We start from the raw sequence: 17503 nt of genomic DNA on the forward strand, positions 1-17503 counted from the left end.
TTGCTGAGAGGGCACCTGGACATCAGCTCTGTGCCTTCGTCCTTAGGGCAGAGAGGTGGCAGAATAAAGATCTGCAAAAAGCCACTCCTCCATAACAGCAATGTCAACACTAGCAAAAATTGTCAAAATCAACTTTTTCAGAACTCTAGAAGTTAACTAAAGGCTTATACAATCTGAAGAATGTTTATTTAAGCAAACAGCTGAATCTCAGTAAAAACAGCCAGCTCTGTGGCATTTTAATGTGTGCTATTCCCATCTATTCCCTCCCCTCTTCAGCAGTAGCCTTGACAACTAACAGTCCTGTAATCAGAGTGAAAGCCAACAACCTAGCAGCCACTGGAGGGGGCAAAAGGGGTTGGAGCTCTCCCAAAACACCATTCTCAGAGAATTATCATTATCTGACCTGTCTGAAAGTTCCCTGGAAACTTCCCTTGACAGGGCTTTTTTTAATTTGACCTGACTCAGAGCTCACTCAATTCCAACAAATTTTTCCCTGGGGAATTTGTTGAAAATAATCAGGGACAATTGTTTAATATTGCAGCTGCCTGAGGCAGTGACAACAGTTGGGAGAAACAAGAAGCTGACCGAAAAACTTAAAAGGAAAAGCTGGGAAATGAGATATCCATAAAGGGCTTTGAAAAGCTCTGACATATTCCTGGGAATCTGGACATCTATGTGCACCTGTGTGGGGTAATCTCCTTTACTTACAGTCAACTAATTACAAATAGTAATCAGATCCACAGTCACAGTCACAGCAACATCTAGATTAGTGTTTAATTGAATAACTGGTGACTAGCAACTAGACAAGTTGACACACAAAACTGACCATCACAGGAGAGAACAGAGCTATACAGGAGCAAAATTTTTATATGCTATTGAAATAAAGTTGGTATTAATCATCCTTGAGGCAGAGATCAGCATACTCCCACTATCACACTGGCAGGTCCAAAGCCTACTCATGACTATATATGTGTAAGTGTTAAGAGGTAAATGGACATGATATATGCAACTTGTTCTCCAAAGTTTCAGAGAAAAAACAATAATGTAAACATATACATAAAGAATGATAAAGCAGATGTGACAAAATGTTAAACACTGGGGAGTCTGGCTAATGGGAGTACAAGAATTCTTTATACTATTCTTGCAACTTTTCTGTAAGTTTGAAATTATTTCAAAATAAAATATGTTTTTTAAAACTGTCCACAAAAAGCCTTGTACAAGAAGATTCATATCATCTTTACTAAAAATAGCCAAAAACTGGAAACAGCCCAGGTGTCCATCACTGGGAGAATGGCTAACAAACCATGGTACACAGTAGAATACTACTCAGCACTAAAAAAGACAAACTACTGATACACATTTGCCTACTGAAAGAAGCCACACATCTGAAAAAATAACAGACTGCATGATTCCATTTATGTGACTTTCTAAAATAGGTAAAACTAGTCTTTGGTGATAGAAATCATATCAGTAGTTACTTCTTGAGGTGTTGATTAGGGAAGGGGCACAAGAGAACTTTCTAGAGTGATGGAAATGTTCAGTTTCATGATAGGAGCATGGGTTACAAGAGTATATGCATTTGTCGAAACTGTTTGAAGTATACTTAAAATCTGTAAATTTTACTATGTATAAATTAAAATTGAACAAAAATTAATGATAAAAACTGGATTATTAAAACATCCTCCCAGGAAGCCAGCCCCGTGGCCCAGTGGTTAAGTTCTCTCACTCCACTTCAGCGGCCCAGGGTTTCGCAGATTCGGATCCTGGGCACAGACATGGCACTGCTCATCAGGCCACATTGAGGTGGCATCCCACATGCCACAACTAGAAGAACTCACAACTAAAATATACAACTATATACTGGTGAGATTTGGGGAGAAAAAGCAGAAAGAAAGAAAGAAAAACATTGGTGACAGTTGTTAGCTCAGGTGCCAATCTTAAAAAAAAAAAAGAAAATTCTAAGGGATCTACAAAAAATTATTAGAACTAATAAACTCAGCTAGATTGCAGGATATAAGATCATGATACAAAGGTAAATTTTATTTCTATACACTAGCAATGGACAATCCAAAAATGAAATTAAGAAAAAATTCTACTTACATTAGCATCAAAAATAAAAAAAGACTTAGGAGTACATTTAACAAAAGTAGTGCAAGACTTGTACACTGATGGGGCCGGCCTGGTGGCACAGCGGTTAAGTGCACACCTTCTGCTTCAGCGGCCCAGGGTTCTCCGGTTCAGATCCTGGGTGTGGACATGGCGCCGCTTGGCATGCCATGCTGTGGTAGGCATCCCACATATAAAGTAGAGGAAGATGGGCATGGATGTTAGCTCAGGGCTAGTCTTTGTCAGCAAAAAGAGGAGGATTGGCAGCAGATGTTAGCTCAGGGCTGATCTTCCTCAAAAAAGACTTGTACACTGAAAACTGCATCACATCATTGAAAGAAATTAAATATGGTCTAAGTAAATTAAAATCAGATATACAAATGTCAGGGCAGATAAGCACATGAAAAGATGCTCAGCATCCTTAGTCGTTAGGGAAATGCAAATCAGAACCACAAGGAAATATTGCTTCATACCCACTAGGATGGCTGTAGTAAAAAAAGATATTAACAAGTGTTGTTGATGCTGTAGCGAAGTTGGAACCCTCGTTCATTGCTGGTGAGGATGTACAAAGGTGAGGCCCATTTAGAAAACGATTGGACAGTTCTTCAAAAAGTAAGTCATAGAGTTACCATTTGATCCAGCAATTCTACAAGTAGGTGTATAACCAAAAGAACTGAAAACATATTTTCACACAAAACTCTGTGCACAAATGTTCATAGCAGCATTAGTCATAATAGCCAAAAAGTAGAAACAAGCCAAATGTTCATTATCTGGATAAACGGATAAACAAAACGTGGTATGTTCACATAATTCATTATTATTCACCTATAAAAAGAACTGATTCATGCTACAACATGGGTGAACCTCCAAAACACTATGCTAAATGAAAGAAGCCAGACACAAAAGGCCACATATTATATGATTCCATTTATACAAAATGTCCGGAATAGGCAAGTCCATAGAAAAAGAAAGTAGACTTGTGGTTGCCAGGGGCTGAGGGAAAGGGGAAATGGGGAGTGACTGCTAATGGGTATGGGGGTTTCTTTTGGGGGGTGATTAAAACATTCTAGAATTAGACAGTCGTGATAGTTGCACAATTTTGTGAATATACTAAAACCCACTGAATTGTACACTTTAAAAGTGTGAATTTTATGGTATGTGAATTATATGTTAATAACACTGTTATACAAAAAAAAGAAAAAACTGATGGGGCATGTTGAAAGGCACAGGCGCAGACTTACAAGAGCTCCAAAGGCCTTGGACATTTTTTTAAGATTGGCACCTAACCTAACATCTGTTGCCAATCTTTTTTCTTCTTCTCCTCCTCCTCCCCAAAGTCCCCCAGTATACAGCTGTATATTCTAGTTGGAGGTCCTTCTGGTTGTGCTATGTGGGACACTGCCACAGCATGGCCTGATGAGCTGTGCCATGTCCACACCCAGGATCCAAGCTGGTGAAACCCTGGGCCGCCAAAGCAGATCTCATGAACTTAACCACTTGGCCATGGGGCTGGCCCTGAGCCTTGGATGTTTTGAAGAATAAAATAAATAATGATGGTATTAAATTACAACCCATGGAATAAAATAAATATCCATGAGTCCATACTGATATAAATACATAACTGAGTAAATAAACAAATGGGTAGGGAGGAGGGGAAGCCCTTCCTCATAGGGGAATTCCAATTTAAAAATGTAGGAGAGATGGAAATAGATAATCACCACTAGGCAAATACCACAGTAATAATTGCTGCAGGCAACAACCATTGATGAATGCTAAAATCAGCAGGTGAAAGTATGATGAGGAATAGGATATGTGCAATATCTCAGTATCTACCCACAAGATACTTATTAATGACAAAGCTGAAAATAGTAACTTTACAGCAGAGAAACCTGACAGACATCTCCTTAACCAAGAAATCAAAGTTAGTGTAGGGGAGGAAGACATTTCCTCTACCCACTCTGGGTTCTTCTGGCCGGAGAACAAATTAAATTCACATGAGACAGAATAACAGGAGAAAATTAAACAAAGCTTTATAACATGTGTACACGGGAGAGGCTCAGGAAACCTGAGCAACTTGCCAAAATGGCTGAAGCCACCACCTTAAATATCATCTTCAGCTAAAGACAAAGGAGGATGTTGGGAGTGGAGGGGGAGTGATCATGGGAGATTACCACACAAGTACAGTAAACAAGAGTCAGGTTATTATGCAGACTTGAGTCCTTGCCTTCCTCATTGATAAGAGTTTCTAGAGATAAGGTCATCCCCCCTTCTTCCTGGTACAGAGAGGAAGACACCTTTACAGATGGAGATTTCCTTTACAATGTAAATGTCTCTTAACAAAGGGTAAGTAAATTCTACTTTTCAGAGTTCCTTTCCTGTCTGCAGTTTTTAAAAGTAACCAGCCCAAAATAATCCTCATGCAAAAGAGACACATCTAGGGGTGACCAATTCCAGTCCCCCACATTAGCATCACTATTTATAAATAAGGTGTATCAACATCATGTACCCCCTGATGTGATGCACTGCCCGAAATGCATGTCTTCAGTCTATTTCTTTATGAGAAAGTATCAGACAAACTGAGGGACGTTATCCAAAATAACTGACCAGTACTCTTCAAACGTGTTAAGGTCAAGAAAGACTGAGAAACTGAGAAAACAGTCAAAATTCAAATTAACTGTAGAGTAGCTAAAAGTATCACATTGATGTTAATTTCCCAGTTTCAATAATTGCACTATGGTTATGTAAAATGTTAATATAGGGGAGTCTAAGTAAAGGGTAAACAGCATTCACTGTACTATTTGGGCAAATTTCTCTAAGTCAAATTATTTCAACATAAAAAGTTGAAAAACTCTGATTTAAACCATTATGTCCAGATTCACCTTTCTCTGAAAGTACAGTTGTGGAACACTTCTTTGCTTTATAAGTTGCTAACAGAATAATGTAAAAAGCAGCGCCTCGGTGACTTAGAACACAGCACATTGTCTTGGAAACCTTAAGTTTTAACATTTTCCATGCCAGAGTGCCTTAGTTATATAGACTTTGGCCAGTAGGTGGCAGCACATGACCAGTTTCTCATCCGCACAATCCAGGAAGAGAGAGGCGACTGAAGAGAGGGAGGTAGAACAATGAGACATCCCGGACACAGGAGCTGAAGGTAACAACGTCATTATTCCGCGTACAGTCACTATAGGGAGATGCCGTTTTTATGAGCACTTAAGTGGTGAGGCACGGAGGAAAGAACTTGTAAACGGTGATGTAAGGCTTGGAGGCAAAATTATCTACCCCGCCCTCTCCCCACCCTGCCCCACCCCCAGCCTGGGGCCTCGGGAAGATGTCCCAGGAGCTGCCTCCACCGGGGGCTACTGCCACACTGTTGAAAGACTAACAAAGGGGGCCTTGCAAATTTTTAAAGACGTTCCAAGAATGAATTACAAAGAAACTATAAATTAGTAGGAGTATAGGAAGTTTAATAATTTTTAAATAAGACTATTATCAAATTTTTAGTTAGTTTTTCTTACAACTGTGGGCCTGGAAGGAAGTCTGCTGGATTCTCTTTCTCCTCTCTTCTGCCTTTTCTCTCAAACCCCATCAAAGTGGAGTACTGAACGCAATTATCTCAGCTACCTTTAGTTGTTGTGGGCTCTGGGGGTGGGGGTGGGGCAAGAGACTTGTTTAAAACACCACAGCCAGCAAGTTGCAGAGCTGGGACACAAAGCCAAGACTTGGGTGAGTCCAGTCCTCCTGCCACGGAGTGAAACCCATCCTAAGCACAGCCTTTTACCTGTGAAGAAGTGGGCTCAGAGGCTGATGACAGCAGCGGGCACTGCCCTGATGAAGTTGAGTGATGCTAACTAAGCCCAACCCTCCCCACAATAATTAAGACATGTAAAATATGTATGTTAATAACGTCTTATGTTCTGATTTTCCTAGACTGAGAACTTTTGTTCCTCATTCCACAGCCCCACCCAGCTAGCCTTTTCTTTCCCCCATTGAAGTGGAAGGACAATGGTCATGAAATGTAAAACCCAGAGCTCCCGGCTCCTCTGAAGCTTCTCCCAGAGTGACCTCAATCACTAGGCCTGAAACCAAACAAACAAAAAAAGAAATCTATTTAAAGATATCCTTTCTACCACTCCTAATCCATAGCCGACTGCTAATGGACAGATGGGCATCGTGGTGCCCGCTCAGAGAGAGCCCCAGCAGTATTCAAACACTCAGTTAACACTCACTGCCTGGCATCCTGACCCTGCCCCCCAGCCCTTTCAGCAAAGCAGCAGGTTGGAAGGAGACATGGAAGGACGTGGCCTTCAGAATCAGCCAGAAGCAGCAGGGATCCCTGAGGCCTAGGCTGGAAAGATATGAGGACTGACAGGGATGAGCTTAAAGAATCAGTTCCAACAGGAGCTGTTCCTGACTTTCTGGTCCAGGCCCGGGGGGGTTGGGGGGGGAGGGGGGCACCGAGGGCAGCTGTATCTGTGGGAGTCTCAAGGTCTAGACCAAACCAGCCAGCCCTGAGAGCTGGAGGGCCCAGATAATAGGTGGTTCTTCTCGTTGGTTCCTCCTGAGAAAGGACTCCTTGGAAGGTAGAGGCACAGACACGATTCTGAGGTCTGCATGCTTGGGGGACATGGAAGTCCCATCTGCCTTCTCTCCCAACCAGAGTCTGCGCTGTCCACTTTGACCCACAATAGACTGAGGCCCAGAGCATGGGTTGCAGGCTCAGGGCAGGCCTTTTGTGCTGCTTTGGAGCATCTTGCCACATCTGCTGCTGAATGTGACAGGATGTGGGTAAGAGGACTTACATACCATGATGCAAGAATGCACGGCTTTACACAAGACATGCCCCGCTCTGCTGACCACGAGAAACTTCGTACCAGAACTCAGCGCTTGCACAGAGGCGACTCAAGGAAGACAGCCACGCATAGCCACCAACATTTTGATTTGCTGTTGTGTCTTCCCCACATGCCCCACCCCCAGTTGTCGATGATGACGCTTGCTTTTAACCAGAATGAAAATGAAAATGTAACACAGCTTGGTTACCCTACCCTGATCTGGTAACCTTCATTTTAAGCGCTCAAAGTTTTGGGGGCGGCGGGGGAAAGACACGTATTTGTTGTTTACCTTCAGTGTACGTCTTTTTAAAATAACATTTTTCTACTGTCAAAATAACATTTTCACATTTGACCAAATTGAATTATATAATTATATTCCTTAATATAGAATTCCTTGTTAAAATTCAGATTTCCCAAATTGTCCTTAAAAATGTCCTTTATAGTTGGTTCGTCTAAACTAGGATCCAGTGCCCGGACATACATTGCGCCTCTTTTTTATGTCCTTATCATCTCTTCATCTACAACATTCCCTCTTGTCATACTCCTGACTCTTGAAAGACCGGGTTCAGCTGACCTGGAGAATGCCTGCCTTCTAGGTGTGTCTGGTGGCTTTTTCCAAATGTGGTTTAGCTTGTTTCTCTATCCTTTGAATTTCCTGTAACATGGAAGTTAGAATGAAAAGTTTGAGATTCAGGTAAACATTTTTAAAGTGCCAGAATTCTAAGTTTATTTTATAAATGTTGAAAGTATCCCACAGAAAAGCTGAATTACGTAAATGACAAAGTGTCCCGCGTGGGTTAACTGGTACCGCTCAGTTAGACCACATTTATCTTAATCTCATCCAACACAAAACCTACTTCCTTATTCATTATGTGGATGGAAGTCTACGCATAATTCTGCCTTTAGAATCTCGTAAGTCACAAATATGTGGTCTGCTATGGTTTGGAAGAAATTGGCATGAAAGCAATCAGAATATTTAAACTTTTTTTAGGGAACACTTGTGTTTTCTCTTGGGAAATAGATCAGTGTCCACTTTTTTGACTCACAGCCCTACCCTGACCCCACTCCTGGTTCTGCTCCCAGTCCAAGCCCGCTGCTTCCCACCGGCTCTGCCAGGTCCTCACCTCAGCCCTAAACCCGTACGTGACAAAATCAAGAACAACAACAACAAATCCAGGTAGAAGTTTAGACATTTGAAGTTCTACCTTGTTGTCAAAGATTACAAGAGCTTCTAATTGCAAAACTTCATTTACCTCAAATTCTAAATATTTTGCAATGTTTCGTGGAATAAATAATGTGTTCCTTGAGCTTGTGTCTCACTCAAACAAGTCACCTTACGTGATCTTGGCCATTTTTTCTCTGCAAGGAAATGTGGCACCTCCTGACCATCCTTGGGACAGGTCAGCTCTGCCCTCTGTCGTGGTGATCATGGGACACTGGGCAGCTGCTGGGGAGGGTAAGCTCTGTCTCCAGGTGCCAATTTACCCTCCGAGTCAATCAGTCCATAAGGAAAAGCAAGGAGGAAAAAAAAAAAAAAAGGCAAGGAGCCACAGCTGTGTGCTCACATGCAGGTTAAAACAAAGGTGGAGAGGCTGGCCTGGTGGCGTAGTGGTTAAGTTTGCATGTTCAGCCTCGGCAACCCGGTGTTCGCCAGTTCATATCCTGGGCATGGGCCCACACACCACTCATCAAGCCGTACTGAGGCGGCATCCCACATAGAAGAACCAGAAGGGGCCGGCCCGGTGGTGCAGTGGTTAAGTGCACACGTTCTGCTTCAGTGGCCGGGGGTTCTCCAGTTCAGATCCCTGGTGCAGACATGGCACTGCTTGGCAAGCCATGCTGTGGAAGGCATCCCACATATAAAGTAGGGGAAGAAGGGCATGGATGTTAGCTCAGGGCCAGTCTTCCTCAGCAGAAAGAGGAGGATTGGCAGCAGCAGATGTTAGCTTGGGGCTAATCTTCCTCAAAAAAGGGAAGAACCAGAAGGACGTATAACTAGGACATGCAACTATGTATTGGGGCTTTGGGGAGGTAAAAAAAGGGGGAAGATTAGCAACAGATATTAGCTCAGGGCCAATCTTCCTCACACACGCAAAAAAAAGGTGGAGGCTTTAATGGGACACCTATCTTACATATGCCTGAATATGTATGTGATATGTCTGAAAGGATATATGAGTCTGATGACTATAATTGCTGGCGTAGGGGTGGGGGCGTTGAGGGTATGGGGTGGGAGAAAGATTAATATTAATATACAACCTTTAGTACTATTTTTACCATGTGACTTTTCCAACAACCACCAATTGTTTTTTTATGGTTTGTTTACTGCCTTGATCTGTAGTGTTACCATTCTGGGGAGGATTTGCATTTTCACGTGTCTTCAGCTAAAGGCATCTGTCAGTGATAGAATTTCAGGTGGCTGGGCAGGGCAGGTATTTTCCCCGGGAGAACGCCTTTCCCAACGCTTCCTCTTCCCAACCACCACCCCTGTCCAAGGTGAAGCCTGCTCTCCCCCAGCCAGAGCAGCGAGAGGTATTTTTAACCTGGTGTTGGCTTACACTGAGGTTCAGGTATTCCCCAGGGTGTACTAGGAGACAAGAAAGCTGAGAGCCGACACTTAGACTCATTTGCCCTACCTCAATGTGCTGGTTTTATGCACCTTGGAGAATTGGACTATAAAAGCTGTAATAAGTGAAAACTATTTATTACACTCCCCCAGAAACCCTTTGGATATCATCTTTTTTTTTTTTTTTTGAGGAAGACTAGCCCTGAGCTAACATCTGCCGCCAATCCTCCTCCTTTTGCTGAGGAAGACTGGCCCTGAGCTAACATCTGTGCCCATCTTCCTCTATTTTATATGTCACACGCCTACCACAGCATGGTGTGCCAAGCGGTGCCGTGTCCGCACTGAGGATCTAAACCGCCAAACCCAGGGCAGCCAAAGCAGAATGTGTGCACTTAACCGCTGCGCCACCGGGCCGGCCCCAGGATATCATCTTGCTTTTCTTTCTGACGAAGAAGGGCAGTGCAGCTATGGGTAGCTAACCCCACCCCCTACCCCCATGGGGAAGAGGACAGAAAAATTACCTCCATATCCCCTACCTCAACTAGACCAGGAAGAGAAACCAGATGTGAGTCTATTAGAAAAGAACTCGAATTATACATAAGCTGTTTAGATCCTCTTCAGAAGGTGGGGTGTATGAGTCATAGATCTAATGGCATGTGCATGAGACAAATCAAGTCAACAGGAAGTTGATCATGTTTCTGTGACATGAAGACCAAAGCTGAAGCATGTGTGCTACACAGAAGATTCTTAGGAAATTGGGGGATCATGGATCTTTTTGTCACCAAACCAGAGAGTGAAGGGATACTGATTTACAGATTTCCTAAGGAAAGAGGGATGCAGACACATCACTAAAGTAAACATACATCCCAGCCAGCCACTAGCGACCTGGGCTAGAAAGTAACTAGTCTGGGCCCATTTGGAGATAATGGTCCCTTTGCTTAAGAGAAAGGAAGGAAAACTTAAGCAGGTCGTAAGTTTGTTTCAAAAAAGAAACAATAGGAAGATAAACTCTATAAAGACCCTCAAAATTCTCATTACATGGCTGCATGATCCTTTAATTCCTTGGCCTCTCAGAAAACAGAGCCCACTGAAAAATCGAAATCAAATTGAGTCCAGGTTTTTTGGGTGCACACTGGTCTGTGAATACACTTGCTCCTAGCAGGCTCTCAGATCACCATAAACTAAGAACTGGCTCCTCTTGTATCACTGACGTAGAATGATCCCAGGTGCAAGGTAGGACAGGGTAACATATAGTTTATACCTGTCTCTCTTGTTCCAGATTCCAAAGACTTATTGGGAACCTGTCAAAAGAGCTCCTGAGGGCTGGAAGAAAGGAGGACTGCTTCCAGATTTGTGAATCACCCCAAAAAGGTAACTTTGGTACCCAACTCCTCTCATCTGGGGCGTATCTCCATCTCATCCCTCCAGTCGTGCCTCCCAACTACACATCCCTCTTTTTCCTTTTGGATCTTATCTGTTAGCTTTTTAAAAATCAAACTCTAAGATAATCAAATTATTCTGACATGTAACTATATAACTACTAAATCTTTATTTTCCATTTAATTCCTTTTCATTTCTTCAGCAATATGAAATGGCATAATTGACAGAAGAAACCTGAAATCTTGGTAATTTTAAAAATCAGAATTCATTTTACAGACTAAGTCCCCATGTTGTAAGAGACTTCATGTAGTTATGGCCTAATATCTGTTGCCACACAGACTTAACTAAACAATCTTTGTGCTTCTGTCTTGCTTTTTAATTGGAAGAGGAACCTGGAAATCATTGCCAAATAGGCTGCATGAGTCACAACAGGTGACTGTATTTTCCTCTCTGGTGCGAGGCCGTGCAAGATAAATTTAGTTTCTATTATTTTGTTGTTTCTCAGGAAGAGCAGGACTTGCAAAATAAGTTAGGATTACTGATCTGATTCACCTCAGTTTTCGTTTCCCTCGGGAGTGTTTCTGACCAATAATGGAAGGTCTTTTCATTAACTTCTCAAAGGCTGTCTGTCAATCGAGCCTCAGATGTGATCTTTTTGTTCTTAAAATATATTTGGGCCACTTAATAGCCACAACCCATTCTATGGTTCGTGCAGTCAGTTCAGAGTAATACTGACAGCCAGCAGAGTTTTAGTCCTTTGTTTTTCACTTTATATTCACTCATTTCTTAATCATGAAATCCGTGCCTATGGTGCCTAGGATTGTCTCAGCTGTGGGAGAGAAGAAAGGGTGAGATTTGGCCTCTGATTTCAAGGAAATAGTTGGTGACTAGTTGTAAGGTAGCCTAAATGGCAATACGTAATGTGTATTTAAACGCTAAATGTTTAAGGAGGGGAAGTTGCCATAGGAGAAGATTACTCAGGAAGATATCACAGAAGAAGGAAGAGTTAAATTGGTAACTAAGAAAGTGATCGGATTGGAAGCCCTTCTGGCGGCTTGGTGGGCTGGATACTCTGAGTAGATTCCCTAACAAAACGACTAGGTCTGCAAGGAAACTTACTTTTCCTTGCATCAGGGAGCTTGTAGGAAGTAAGGGAAATTTCCCAGGGGCAGAGATTAAAATGTAAGCTGGAACCAGCAGTGGTGAGTGATAAGCACATGGGAGGAAAGCTGTAGTTACCTAAGGACCTGCACTCTGGAGCCACTATTGGTCTGCTTGGGCAGCCGTAACAGAGTACAACAGACTGGCTGGCTTACACGACAGAAATGGATTTTCTCACAATTCTGAAGGCTAGAAGTCTAAGATCAAGGTGCCAACAGGGTTGGGTTCTTCTGAGGCCTCTCTCTCTTTGGCCTGAAGACTGTCACCCTCTTACTGCCTTTTCACATGGTCATCTCTGGGGTCCCTCCCTTTTATAAGGACACCAGTCTTATTGGATCAGGGTTCCACCCTAACGGCCTCATTTTAACCTTATCACCTCTTTAATGACCTTATCTCCTAATATGGTTACATTCTGAGATACTGGGGATTGGGGTTTCAACATATGAATTTTTGGGGGGTGGGGGAGACACAATTCAGCCCATCACAGAGCTTAAGCCTTGGGTTACAGAGCTGAACCTTAGACTCCAGATTAAGCCAAGGACCCTGGAAGGAGCCAAAAGGTCCCAGAAGGTTAGTGCCACCTGTATGCAGATGCAAATGAAAATTTCCTCTGAAATTTTAGGCCCTGAGAGTTCCTACAGATTAAGAGCAAATTTGCACTCATTAGCAAAGATCAATAAAGAAAAAAGGTACCATGGGTGAGCATCAGCAAAAACAACAAACGACAGAGTTAGAGCCCCCCAAAACTTTAAGTACTAGAATTAGAAAATGAAGAATATAAATAATAATATAGGAAATGTTTAAATAAATAAAAGTTGGGATCACAAAAATGGCAAAAAAGAGACAATCAAAAATGTTGGGCCTGATTGGGAAAAGGTCCATATAGAACTTTTAAAATAAAAAATATAAATATAGAAATTTTTAAAAGCTCAATGGAGAGATAAAATAGCAGATTAGAAACAGTTGAAGCAAAAATTGGCTACCAATTAACCAGAATGTAGCACAAAGAGAAAAGCTAAGACAGAAAAAAAGAACAGGAGGCCAGCCTGGTGGTGTAGTGGTTAAGTTTGTGCACTCTTCTTGGCCCAGGGTTCACGGGTTTGGATCCTGGGCATGCACCCATACACTGCTCATCAAGCCATGCTGTGGCAGTGTCCCACATATAAAAATAGAGGAAGATTGGCACAGATGTTAGCTCAGGGACAGTCTTGCTCACACACACAAAAAAGGAACACTGTTTAGCATATGTCTAATCAGTCTCAAGGAGATATCAGAGAGAATGCAAGAGAGACAATATTTCAAGAGCTCGTTGCTGAGGATTTTCCAGAATGATGAAAGACGAGAATCTACAGATACAGTAAGAACAATCTATGCCAAAAAAGGATAAATTTCTTAAAAATCTAAACCTAGTTATGTCTTAGTAAAATCTGCAGAACACCAGAGACAAAGAAAAGATCTTTTCTCAGAGAGAAAAAACAGATCTCCTACTAAGAAACAGTGATTGGAATGACAGTGGATGATGGCATAACACTTTCAAAGTTAGAGAGAAAACAGCTGACAACCTAGGACTATGTATCCAGCAGAACTCTTTCCCAAGAATAAGAATGAAGTGAAGATGTCTTCAGAGAAACAAAACTGAATTTGCCACCAAGAAACCTGCACTAAGGGAACTTCTGAAGGATCTTGTCTTTGTTGGGGTCCCCCAAAAGTATGCTCTGATTGAGTGAAAGTGGTTTATTTGAGAGGTGATCCCAGGAAACACTTGTAGGAAAGTGGGGAAGTGAGAGAGGAGAAAAAGGAAGCCAGAAATGTGCATCACCATCAAGCAAGTCACCACCATGGGCGACTGGAGCTTCATCCCACTGAGGAGCCCTGCGGCCAGGGTAGAAAACGTCTTAGAGTTTTCCTGCCCGAAGGGCAAGAGAGCTGGGGTGTCCACCAACTCTCTGCTCCCAGGAGGCTTTACTCCCCCGACACTTCTTGCATGCGCCTGGCGGGAGCAGAGGGGCTGCAGCAGCCTGATAGAGCCCTCAGGCCGAGGTGCAGGTGCTGAGAGTTGGAAGTAGGCCGGCCGAGCTTGGAAATGGGAAGTGTTGAGGTGCTATGAACGGCCCCGTACTACCCATGTGCTGCAGGAAAGCTGCAAAACGATTCTGGAAGGGGAAGGTCTGATGTGCTGTGAGGAATAATGACTCAATAAATTGGCAACTGGGTGGGTGCATCTAAACAAACACTGTTAGTATAAAATTATCGTGTTAGTATCTAATATGTAGTCCAACACAAAACAGAACACAACTAAAATATTGGATACCAGCATGTTTTAAAATGACTGCGTGACCATCCTGGGCAAGAAATGCAAAGTTAGGAACCGTTAGTTTTTTGAAAAGAATAATTTGACCACCTGGATTGGTGGAAGGAGGAGAAAGGTATGTCAACGGAGGTTACCTAATGGAAGAGATGCTTAGAGGGGAGCTTGGAGCAGCGTGAGCTTCCAGAAATGGCAGCTTGATTGGAGGAGCTGTGGTGGGGAATGGCTGGAGATGGAAGGCAAGGGGAGGGTGGCTGGAGAAGAACCTCGAAGAGCTAACATTTTATCCTGGAGGCCAAGGGTCCACCATTTTTTTGTCACACACCTCATCCATTATTATGTTATGAGCTTGTATCCCTATATGTAATACTCATACTATCTTACTAATTTATACATTATAAAGCATACTCAAAAAGAATTTTTTATGAGATAGATTAAATAAGCATTTTAAAATACTTTTTAATATTTGTTCTTCCTAAATATGATATTAATAATTTAGGCTTGAGCAATAAGATGGGCTAGGTTTCCTTAGTTCGGAATCTTGACTTACAGAGTATGGTGTACTTTGACATTGGGTTTTAGTGGCTGATATGGCTGACACAAGATACCTCACCAAAATGAAGCAGACCCAAAGGAAGAGGGTGCTTATAAATCATGGTAATTATTTTTTAAATCCCACATACTCATTATGCAAGCATTTTTGTTCAAATTCAGCTAGGAAATTTCCATGTTCTCTGATTTCAATCAGAGGTAATGGCGTACTAATCAGAAAGGGCTGATTTATAGTTTTTTTAACAAATGAGTCCAAACCCCATTGAAATTCTTCATCAGAACAATTTTTAAACAAATTGGAAAATTATGTTTCTGAGGTTTTTAAGCAGGCTGTGCCAGGAGGCCACTGTGGTGTGTGGGTAGGAGGTTGAAGGCCCTCTGGTCAAGAGGCAAGTGTAGAAAGGAGGGGTCTGAGGACACATGTGGCAGCGTTTGGTAATGGCATATGGGAGAGGGAACAAAGAGAACGAGAAGGCTAGGATTGTAAGACCCTGGGAAAGTTAGGTTCTTTCAGGTTGCAAGACACAAAGAAATAATCAACATACCTCCATGAAAGGGAGTGTATTATGAGGATATGAGGAAAACTACAGGGGACAAGGGACCACCTCCATAAGGCATTGCTGGCTGCGTGGAAATGTTGCTCCTGACCTTTCAAGATACTCGTGGCTCTTATAATCCAGAGGCTCGACTGCAGGCATCCTTGATGCCAAGTTTGTGACTCACTTCCTCAGAGCCTGCTCTCAGCTTGCTTTTTCCCTCCTTCCCCACAGTGGACTGACTCCCTGCTTTCCCCATCCACCCTCTGCTCCTGCTACCCACCGTTTCTACTGCCTCACGGCTCCTCTTTGCTGCTTTCTCTGTGTCTCTCTCAGCGAACACCAGTTCACTTGTTCAGCATCCCCTCCCTGCCTCACACTAAAAGTCACAAAGGGAGAGAGGCTGACTGGTCCAGTCACCACGGTGTTGGCCAAAGGTCTCAGGTGAGGCCAACCCATGGGTCCTCGGGTGTCTTTGCAACAGGTGTTCATGCCTGGGGTGGTGGGTCATGTCTCCGGGGCACAATTTAGAGCAGCCTATGCACAAGGAACTCCTCAGAATGGACTGTGATGCTATAAACAACTTGAGGCTTCGCACAGTGAGCTGGATAATGAGCCTGCTGCTTAGACAATCTGTCCATGATAGTCTGGGAGACGGGAAGACAGGATATTCTGGATGTAGCTTATTACGTAACAAAGGCCAGTGACGTGCATGCATGTGTTTCAGTTAATAAGTAAAGCTCCAGGCATTAACATAGGCAATAACAATTAAGAAGTTAGCGTTATTACAGTAGTGCCCCCCTTATCAGCCGGGGACACATTCCAAGATGCCCAGTGGATGCCTGAAACCACAGATAGTACCAAACCCCGTATATGCTATGATTTTCCTATACATACATACCCATGATAAAGTTTAATTTATAAATTAGGCACAGTAAGAGATTAACAACAATAACTAATAATAAAAGAGAACAATTATAACAAGATACTGTAATAAAAGTCATGTCAGAATATCTTATTGTACCATACTCACCCTTCTTCTTGTGATGACGCAAGATGCTACAATGCCTATGTGATGAGATGAAGTGAGGTGAATGACGGACGTGTTGTGACGTAGTGTTATTTTCAGATGGTGATTAACCACAGGTAGCTGAAGCCGTGGAAAGAAAAGCTACAGGTAAGGGAGGACCACAGTGCTAGTAGCAGAAGTATGAGATGCCATGTGGTTAAGATCACAGACTTTGGAACTAGCCTGCCTGGGGTCATATCCCCTGCACTCTCTCTCTGGCTGTACGACCTTGGGCAAATTACTTAACTGATCTGTGCTGCAGTTTTCTCATCTGTCAAGAGAGTATAATAAGACCTATCTCATTGGGTTGTTATGAGAATTAAATCAGTTAATATATTTAAGTCACTTAGAACAGTGCCTGGCATATAATTAGCATTACATGCGTATTTGCTCTTTTACTGTCAATCATGAGTTGAACTCCACCTGTGTCCCAGCATCCATGCATTGTATCTGCCGTTTTAGTCTCTCTGATTTAAGTTCAGTCTCTGACTAAACGTTATTTTGCACTGTTTTCGAATTATTTCCTGTGGCTAGTCTTGGCTCTCTAATAATATTTTATACTTTAATATGTATAAAATAAATATTTTCTTACTCAGAATTTTAAAACTACTCTTTGTGTTCATTTCACAGCCAATTGTAGGACTTCTGAGTCTAAGTCAGAGGGTCAAATTCTAGAAAGGAAATAACTCGTATCATACTAAATATTTTTATTTCCCTTGCTCTTATGTTTGTTTCAGGGTGTTTGTTATATTGTCATGGTTTGATTGATTTCCCTCCGGAGAAGGTCAAGTTCCCTGGAACGTTTGATGTCTTTATTTAGAGATGAAATAGGTGTTACATATTTATTAAAAGTGATCCACAAGAGTGATTCAGAAACCAGGAGGTATACATTGATATTTTTTCCCTCAGTAGTTGTTTTTTTTTTTTTTTTTTGGTGAGGAAGATTGACCCTGAGCTAATGTCTGTTGCCAATCTTCCTCTTATAGCTTGAGAAAG

Source organism: Equus caballus, chromosome 1 (assembly GCF_041296265.1).
Source record: "Equus caballus isolate H_3958 breed thoroughbred chromosome 1, TB-T2T, whole genome shotgun sequence".
Lineage (NCBI taxonomy): Eukaryota > Metazoa > Chordata > Mammalia > Perissodactyla > Equidae > Equus > Equus caballus.